Source organism: Sceloporus occidentalis, unplaced genomic scaffold (assembly GCF_023333645.1).
Source record: "Sceloporus occidentalis isolate IW3139 unplaced genomic scaffold, rSceOcc1.0.p SCAF_1, whole genome shotgun sequence".
Taxonomy (NCBI): domain Eukaryota; kingdom Metazoa; phylum Chordata; class Lepidosauria; order Squamata; family Phrynosomatidae; genus Sceloporus; species Sceloporus occidentalis.
In genome coordinates this window covers 161,468,327-161,476,536 of record NW_028316981.1, presented here as the reverse complement: position 1 = coordinate 161,476,536, position 8,210 = coordinate 161,468,327, and positions in this window count along the sequence as shown.

Sequence of the window (8,210 nt, the reverse complement as noted above, 5' to 3'; positions counted from 1 at the left end):
CAGTTATACATCCCAAAGATTACCACTTAAATCCAGCCAATTTTCTGACACATGCTGAACTGCCTTTGGCTCCTTGATGAGGGCTGCAAAACTGTGCCTATGCACCTGAGAATAAGTCCCAATGCATCCACTAGATCATATTTATACTTGTAGAGGACTGTACTTTTAACAAAGCAAGGAAGAGAGAGTGAAGAAGAGCAAAAAGCTCAGACATTTTCTATCGGCTTTTGATAAGCATTTTAATCTGGTAACATACTGAAATCTCCATGGAAGCCAAGATGACAAAATTGAGGCTGTCGTACTTCGAATGCATCATAAGAAGGCATGACCTATTGGGAAAAACAAGAATGCTAGGAAAGGTAGAGGGAAGTAGAAAGAGAGGAAGGCCACATGCTAGATGGATGGACTCTATTAAGGAGGTCACAGGTATGAGTTTACAGGAACTAAACAGAACAGTGGAGGACTGATCCACTGGATCGCCATGGGCTGAGATCAACTTCAGTCATAGAATACAAGATGGCTAACAACAACAAAACATATTGAACAGGAAATGTGTGAAATACACTACTGAAAGATAATTTATCCCACCCTGGGAATTCCCACAATCTTGCTTACACTGCCTTATGTTATTGTCTGAACATACATGGGCAGCAGAAATCACAAATTTAGATTAAGGTCTCAAGCTAAAATTCAAACACAACCCCCAGTTGCGCACATTGCTTCTACCAGTCAGACAGACTGTGGTTTGAGTTGAATGCTTATGGTGATATTCAAAAGGGTGAGTGTGGATGGGTTTTGTATTCCTTCCTTCCCACTTCAGAGACCTTTGCCTGTTACAGACATCCAAAATAAAGCTGCTTCGAGTTACAATGGAGGTATGGTGTTTCAATGATGCATGCGTCCTAAGAGTCCAGAAGCCACACCAAAGCCACGCTCCAGTCCTCATTGAAACACCATACCTCCACTGTGACTCGAAGCAGCTTTATTTTGGCTGTCTGTAACAAGCCCATGTCTCCTGTTTTTTTGCTTCATCTACAGCAGGCAATGGGATATGGTGGTGGTTCAAAGCAAGTCTGTACAATGACATGGAGGTAATTTGCTGATAAGTATGCAAAACCTTTGATTTTTCATGTGCTTTAAAATTCTCCCAGTTAGCCAATTGAAGAGGCATTTCTGGCTTGAAATACACCAGGTTTTGCTCATGTGGATACATTTATTTTTGTGCCATTCCATGGACCACATTTTTATTGTGCTCCTTAAGAAGTTTACCTCTTATAATAATAAATAATAAAAATTTTATTTATATACCGCCCTTCTACATAATCAGGGCAGTGCACAACAATACAGAATACATAAAATACAGTTCAGTTAAAACAAATCCAATAAAAAACACTCCAGCCAGCTTGCCACTGCTGACGTGGGGAAGAGGGAGAATCTAGAATCATGGTGGACTATCTTGTCAAGGAAGACGTACATGGCACAGGTGGCATAGCCTTTCAATGAGAAATGAACTTACCAGCAAAACACAAATGGTGGTCTGCAATCCAGATCTTGTGGCATGCAAAAATGATTTATGGCACGGTGTCTGTGTACAAACCGACCTGTGGAGAGAACACATTAGGGGTAACTAGGAATAGCAAAGGGATTCAACAGAGCAAATCCAATTCTTAATGAAAATTTTAAACTGACTCATTTGATCCTTGACATTCTGAAAATGAATAAACAAGTACTATAGCAGCTATTAATGACTAAGCACAAATCACACAATATCTACTCAGAAGAAGCTCCTATTGAATTTATTGGGGGAGGGTGTATGGACACACACACACACAGAGAGAGAGAGAGAGAGAGTACCTTCAAGTTGTTTCAGGTTAATAGTGACCCTAAGGTGAACCTATCATGGGTTTTCTTGATTTGTTCAGTGGGTGTGTGGACTTAATTCTGGGTAATTACATATAGGATTGAAGCCTAATACCATGTGTGTGCAATCTATAAAAGCAATTCATTTTGGTCTTATATCATTGTAATACATATGTCTTCCATCAAAGAATTCTGGGTATTGTAGTTCAGAAAGATGTTTAAAATATTGACAGAGTTTCCAGGTTTTTTTTATCCTGCCCCTTCCTCACAAACTACTTTTCTCAAGTCTTTAGGGAAGAGGGAGTGACTTTAAACCAATTTAAATTTGCAGAATGTGCATACTGTAATGAAGTTATTATGCCATATGCTTTTATATGCTGGAGTTTGCTTTGACTATTACAGAAAGGGATCTTGAAAAGTAGGTAGGGGCAGATAGCTTTGTGTATTCTGTACTGCAGATAGGCTTTTATTTGTTTGCTTTCCACAAAAATGAAGGCAGTTTGAAAGAGGAATTGTTTCTCAGTTGGTATACAATACACTACTTTTATCTGTGGTAAAAAGATTTTACAAATTTTAGAATACAAAAACCTGCAAAACATATTCAATGAATGCTTGACACTAGGACAAAATAAATGTGTCCATGCAAGCCAGGGGGAGCAATGACTATCTAAGAACTTGTTTTTCATGTCTCTCAGAATCTGCTGTGACTGTCCAGCCTGGATTGCATAGAGTGTAACTCTATGGATGACTAATGGGAAGTAAGCCCCATCAAGGACAGTATACGTTTCATGGATTTACTGTACAGCAGAGGCTACCTTTAACTTCCCTCTTGTCAAGAACAGCATAGCTGAAATTCAGCAAGCACATCACAGGTTTTCATTCATGGCCAAGTGCCACCACCATCAGCCTGTGGTAGCTGTGGTCAGGGATCATAGAATCATAGAGTTGGAAGAGACCGCACGGGCCATCCAGTCCAACCCCCTGCCATGCAGGAAATCCAATCAAAGCAATAGATGGCCATCTAGCCTCTGCTTAAAGACCTCCAAGGAAGGAGACTCCACTGCACTCCGAGGGAGTTGAACAGCCGACTGTTGAACAGCCCTTACTGTCAGAAGGTTCTTCCTAATGTTCAGGTGGAATCTCTTTTCCTGTAGCTTGCATCCGTTGTTCCGGGTCCTGTTCTCTGAAGCAGCAGAAAACAAGCTTGCTCCCTCCTCAATATGACATCCTTTCAAATATTTAAACAGGGCTATCATATCATCTCTTAACCTTCTCTTCTCCAGGCTAAACATTCCCAGCTCCCTGACATGGTTTCCAGACCTTTCACCATTTTAGTCTCCCTCCTTTGGACATGCTCCAGTTTCTCAATATCCTTTTTGAATTGTGGTGCCCAGAACTGGACACAATATTCCAGGTGGGGCCTGACCAGAGCAGAATACAGTGGCACTATTACTTCTCTTGATCTAGACACTATACTTTTATTGATGCAGCCTAAAATTGCATTGGCTTTTTTAATCTGCTGCATCGCACTGTTGACTCATGTTCAACTTGTGGTCTACTTGGACTCCCAGATCCCTTTCACACGTAGTTTCATTCAGCCAGGTGTCCCCCATCCTATATCTGTGCGTTTCATTTTTCTGCCCTAAGTGCAGTACCTTACATTTTTCTGTGTTGAATTTCATTTTGTTAGCTTTGGCCCAGCTTTCTAGTCTATTCAGGTCATTTTGAATCTTGATCCTGTCCTCTGGGGTATTAGCTATTCCCCCTAATTTGGTGTCATCTGCAAATTTGATAAGTATGCTCCCAATTCTGTCATCCAGGTCATTGATAAAGATGTTGAATAACACTGGGCCCAGGACAGAGCCCTGTGGGACCCCACTGGTCACTTCTCTCCAGGATGAAAAGGAGCCATTGTTGAGCACCCTTTGGGTTCGGCCGGTCAACCAATTACAGATCCATTTAACAGTTCCTTTGTCTAGCCCACATTTTACAAGCTTGTTTGCAAGAATGTCATGGGAAACCTTGTCAAAGGCCTTACTGAAATCAAGATATACTATATCCACAGCATTCCCTTCATCTACCAAGCTGGTAATTTTATCAAAGAAAGAGATTAGATTTGTCTGGCATGACTTGTTTCTCTGAAACCCATGTTGACTTTTTGTGATTATGGCATTGCCTTCTAGATGTTCACAGACTCTCTGTTTAATGATCTGCTCCAGAATCTTTCCTAGAACTGATGTCAGACTAACTGGACGATAATTGTTGGGATCCTCTTTTTTCCCCTTTTTGAAGATGGGGACAACGTTTGCCCTCCTCCAGTCTGCTGGGATCTCTCCTGTTCTCCAGGAGTTTTCAAATATGATTGCCAATGGCTCCGATATTACTTTTGCCAGCTCTTTTAATACCCTTGGATGGAGTTCATCTGGTCCCGGAGACTTAAATTCATTTAGATTAACAAGGTGTTCCTCTACTATCTCTTTACTTATTCTGTGCTGAAATTCCCCTATTCTGTCCTCTGCTCCATTATCCTCAAGTTGAGCACCCTTTTCCTTTTCTGAGAAGACTGAGGCAAAGAAGGCGTTGAGTAATTCTGCCTTTTCTCTGTCCCCTGTTAACATTTTGCCATCCTCTCGACGCAGTGGCCCTACCATTTCCTTCTTCTTACTTTTGCTGTGGACATATCCAAAAAATCCTTTTTTATTCTTTTTAACCTCTCTAGCAAGCCTGAGCTCATGCTGCGCTTTAGCTTTTCTGACTTTACCCCTACACATGCCTGCTATTTCTTTGAATTCCTTTTTTGTGATTTCCCCCTTTTTCCATTTCTTATACATGTTCTGTTTCAAACTTAGCTCAGTTGAAAGTTCCTTAGTCATCCATCCTGGTTTCTTGAGACACCTCCGATTTTTCTTTCTCACTGGAACTGTTTGAAATTGTGCCTTCAGTATCTCCCTTTTGAGAAACTCCCATCCATCCTGAACTCCCTTATCTTTTAGTATTTCTGACCATGGAATCGCCCTCAATACTTCTCTCAGTTTACTGAAATTCGCTCTCCTAAAGTCTAGGATGCGTGTCTGACTATGCCTGGCTTCTCCTTTCCACTGTATAACAAACTCCAGGAGAACATGGTCACTTCCACCTAATGATCCCACCACTTGCACCCCATTAACCAAGTCATCCTTGTTGGTTAGGATCAGATCTAAAATAGCTGACCCTCTTGTTGCTTCTTCCACCTTTTGGACCATGAAATAGTCTTCCAGGCAAGTGAGGAATTTGCTAGACCTTGAGGATTTTGCTGAGTTTGACTTCCATCAATTATCAGGATAGTTGAAGTCACCCTTCACTACTACATCTCTCTTTTCTGACTGTGTGGTCATCTGTTCTAGAAAGATATCATCCAATTCCTCAGTCTGACTTGGAGGTCTGTAGTAGACTCCCACCAATCTAGGATCTAGGATAGCTTGCCAAAATCTACTTATGCTATTAACATACTGTGAGAATGGGGATGGGAATCATTTAGTACTCCAGACATTGTAGGACTTGAAGTTCCACCAGCCTGATGAGGAATGCTGGGAGGGGCGATCCAATAATATCTGGAGGGCTACATGGAAGATGTACACAACTTCTGTGCTACAAGTTAAGATGGATGAAAATTGGCATGCTTTCCCCTCTCCTTTGCAGCCATATGCTGAGATGGCCATTAGATCAGTGTCTCACACATTAACCCACCCCTCTTTCCTATTCCACTCACCCACTGCCTTCACATGCACAGTTGGCTGAGTTTTCCAAACACAACCACTCCCTGCTGAAGCGCACAGAGACACTCATGAAATGAAGTCATGGCTGTGGGTGGAGATCATGTTGAGTTCACCAAGGAGACCTGGTCCAGCCTGACTCACAGCTTGAGGGGTCCCTCTTGGGCTGGGACCAGAATGAGGACACTGGAAATAGCTGAGGACCACTGCCTTCTGATTACAGAAAGTCCTTCTCAGTCTCTCAAAGAAACTTGGCCTCTATGGTCCTTCAGGTAATGGTACACTGGGGGAACAATGAATATTTCATCATATCACTTTAAACTCTGATTAGCATCTTGTTTTCTCAGATGAGGAACAAGGGATGTGGTGCCACTCCCACAAGATAAAATGGTCTCCCCCTGAAATCAGTTCCTTCACATTTTTAAAACCACTTTCAGCAGGATATGGGTACAAAGAAGGACTTTCCTTTTATTCTGACACATTTTCATCACTCCCTGAATCAGACCCCAGAAGGGAGAATGCTGGACATTAAGTATGGACATGCTCCAGCTGGAACTCGGAATACATTGAAACTTATAAGGTTTATCATTCCCTACAGAAAACTGCCTGAGTGGGTAAACAGTCCGAACCATATTCCACAATCGGTCCCTTTTTGTCTTTCCTTCCCTGTGTACATACACCAGCAGTGGCTGGAGGCTTCCATGTCAGTGGGGTAGTGAATCTAGCCTGAATTATAAACCAAACATTACTGGCACTAGCCAAGGTGCTGAACTTAGTTGGGATTCAGCACCTTGAACAGCTCCTTGGAATTTCTGATTCAACCTGGAATGGATCAATTTCCCCACTGTCATAAAAGCTAACAGCAGCTACCATTGGTGCATGTCTGTATGTATGTACACACAGGTGCACAGACACACACGCACACAAAGCAGAGCTTTTTGCCAGATCAGTTGTAATATATACTATGCAGTTGCCTTTCCACAACGTTACCTCCATTCTTCTTCCTGTATGATTCTTATAAAAGTATGTTTGGTTCCTTGTTTGTTGTTGTTGTTGTTGTTAACTGCCCTCAAGTCGACTCTGACTCATGGCAACCCTCTGGATAAGACATCTCCAAGAGCCCCTGTCCTCCACCATTCTGCTTAGCTCCTGTGAGCCCAGGTCCATGACTTCCCTTATTGAGTCTTGCCATCTGGTATGTGGCCTCCCTCTCTTTCTACTATCATCCACCTTTCCTAGCATTACTGTCTTTTCTAATGAGTCATGCATTCAGATGATGTGTCTGAAGTACAACAGCCTCAGTTTGACCTTTGAAGGAGATTTCAGGCTTGATCTGCTCTAAGAACCATTTGTTTGTCATTTTGGTTGTCCATGGTATACTCAGCAGTCTTCTCCAGCACCACACCTCAAATGAATTGATTTTCTTCTTATCCACTTTTTTCACTGTCCAGCTCTCACATCCATACATGGTGATGGGGAATACAATGGTTCGGATGACTCTCACTTTAATGATCAATTGTATATCTTTACTCTTTAGGATCTTGTCTAGTTCTTTCATAGATGCCCTTCCCAATCCTAGTCGCCTTCTGATTTCTTGACTGCATTCTGATCCTTATTTGATCCAAGTTATGGGAATTCTTTGACTATTTCTATTTTATAATTATCTAGGGTGAATTTGTGTAGTTCTTCCATGGTCATTATTTTTATTTTCTTAATAGTCAGCATTAACCCTACACTAGTGCTTTTTTCTTTGACTTTCTTTAGTATTTTGTTCCAGGTCTTTGTTGTTTTCTGCTAATAGTATTGTGTCATCTGCGAATCTTAGGTTCATTGCATTTGCACACAAATTCATCTAGATAGTTTATGTTGATTAGTTGGATATAAAAATGGACTTCTTTTTCTTAGCAAAGCTAATGATTGCCTGCTGCTGTAATGAATCTCACAACACATCACAGGAGTGGGAGGGGAGGTAAATCTGAGCAAGGATTAGTTTCCAGAAGCTGTTTTTAATATCATAGTAGGACCTCAGAACATGAGTAAAGTATTTCTAAGCACAAAAGAAGCAACTTTCCTTCATCACTGTGCAATCTCAGCAACAATAACCTACATAAGTGCAAACAGGGGAAAGCCTTCCTGAAATTCAAGTGTCTGAAGCTCTTTCTGTATCATAATCTGGTTAATCTTTGCAATAGCCCTGTGACATATGTTGATATTATCCCTGTAGCAAATCAAATGTAGCTCTTCAGATGATGTTGGATTGCAGCTCCCATAAATCCTAATGGAATGCTGTGTTGGTAAATTCTGATAATGGGAGTTATAATCCCACAAGATCTGAAGAGTCCACAAATTTTACATTCCTGTTTTAAATGAAGAACTTTCTGGCACACATTTCATATGTTTATTATATTGTAAGCTGCTTTGAGTACCATTTGGGAGAAAAGAGGGATATAAAGCAAATCAATCAAAAGTGGCTCTGTTTTCACAATATGAAAACTACAGCTCCTATCATCACTGACAACTGACATACTGGTAGGAGTTGATAATCACTATAGTCCAAAATATTTGGAGAGTGCTGGGCTGGAGAATGATGTCTTTGAG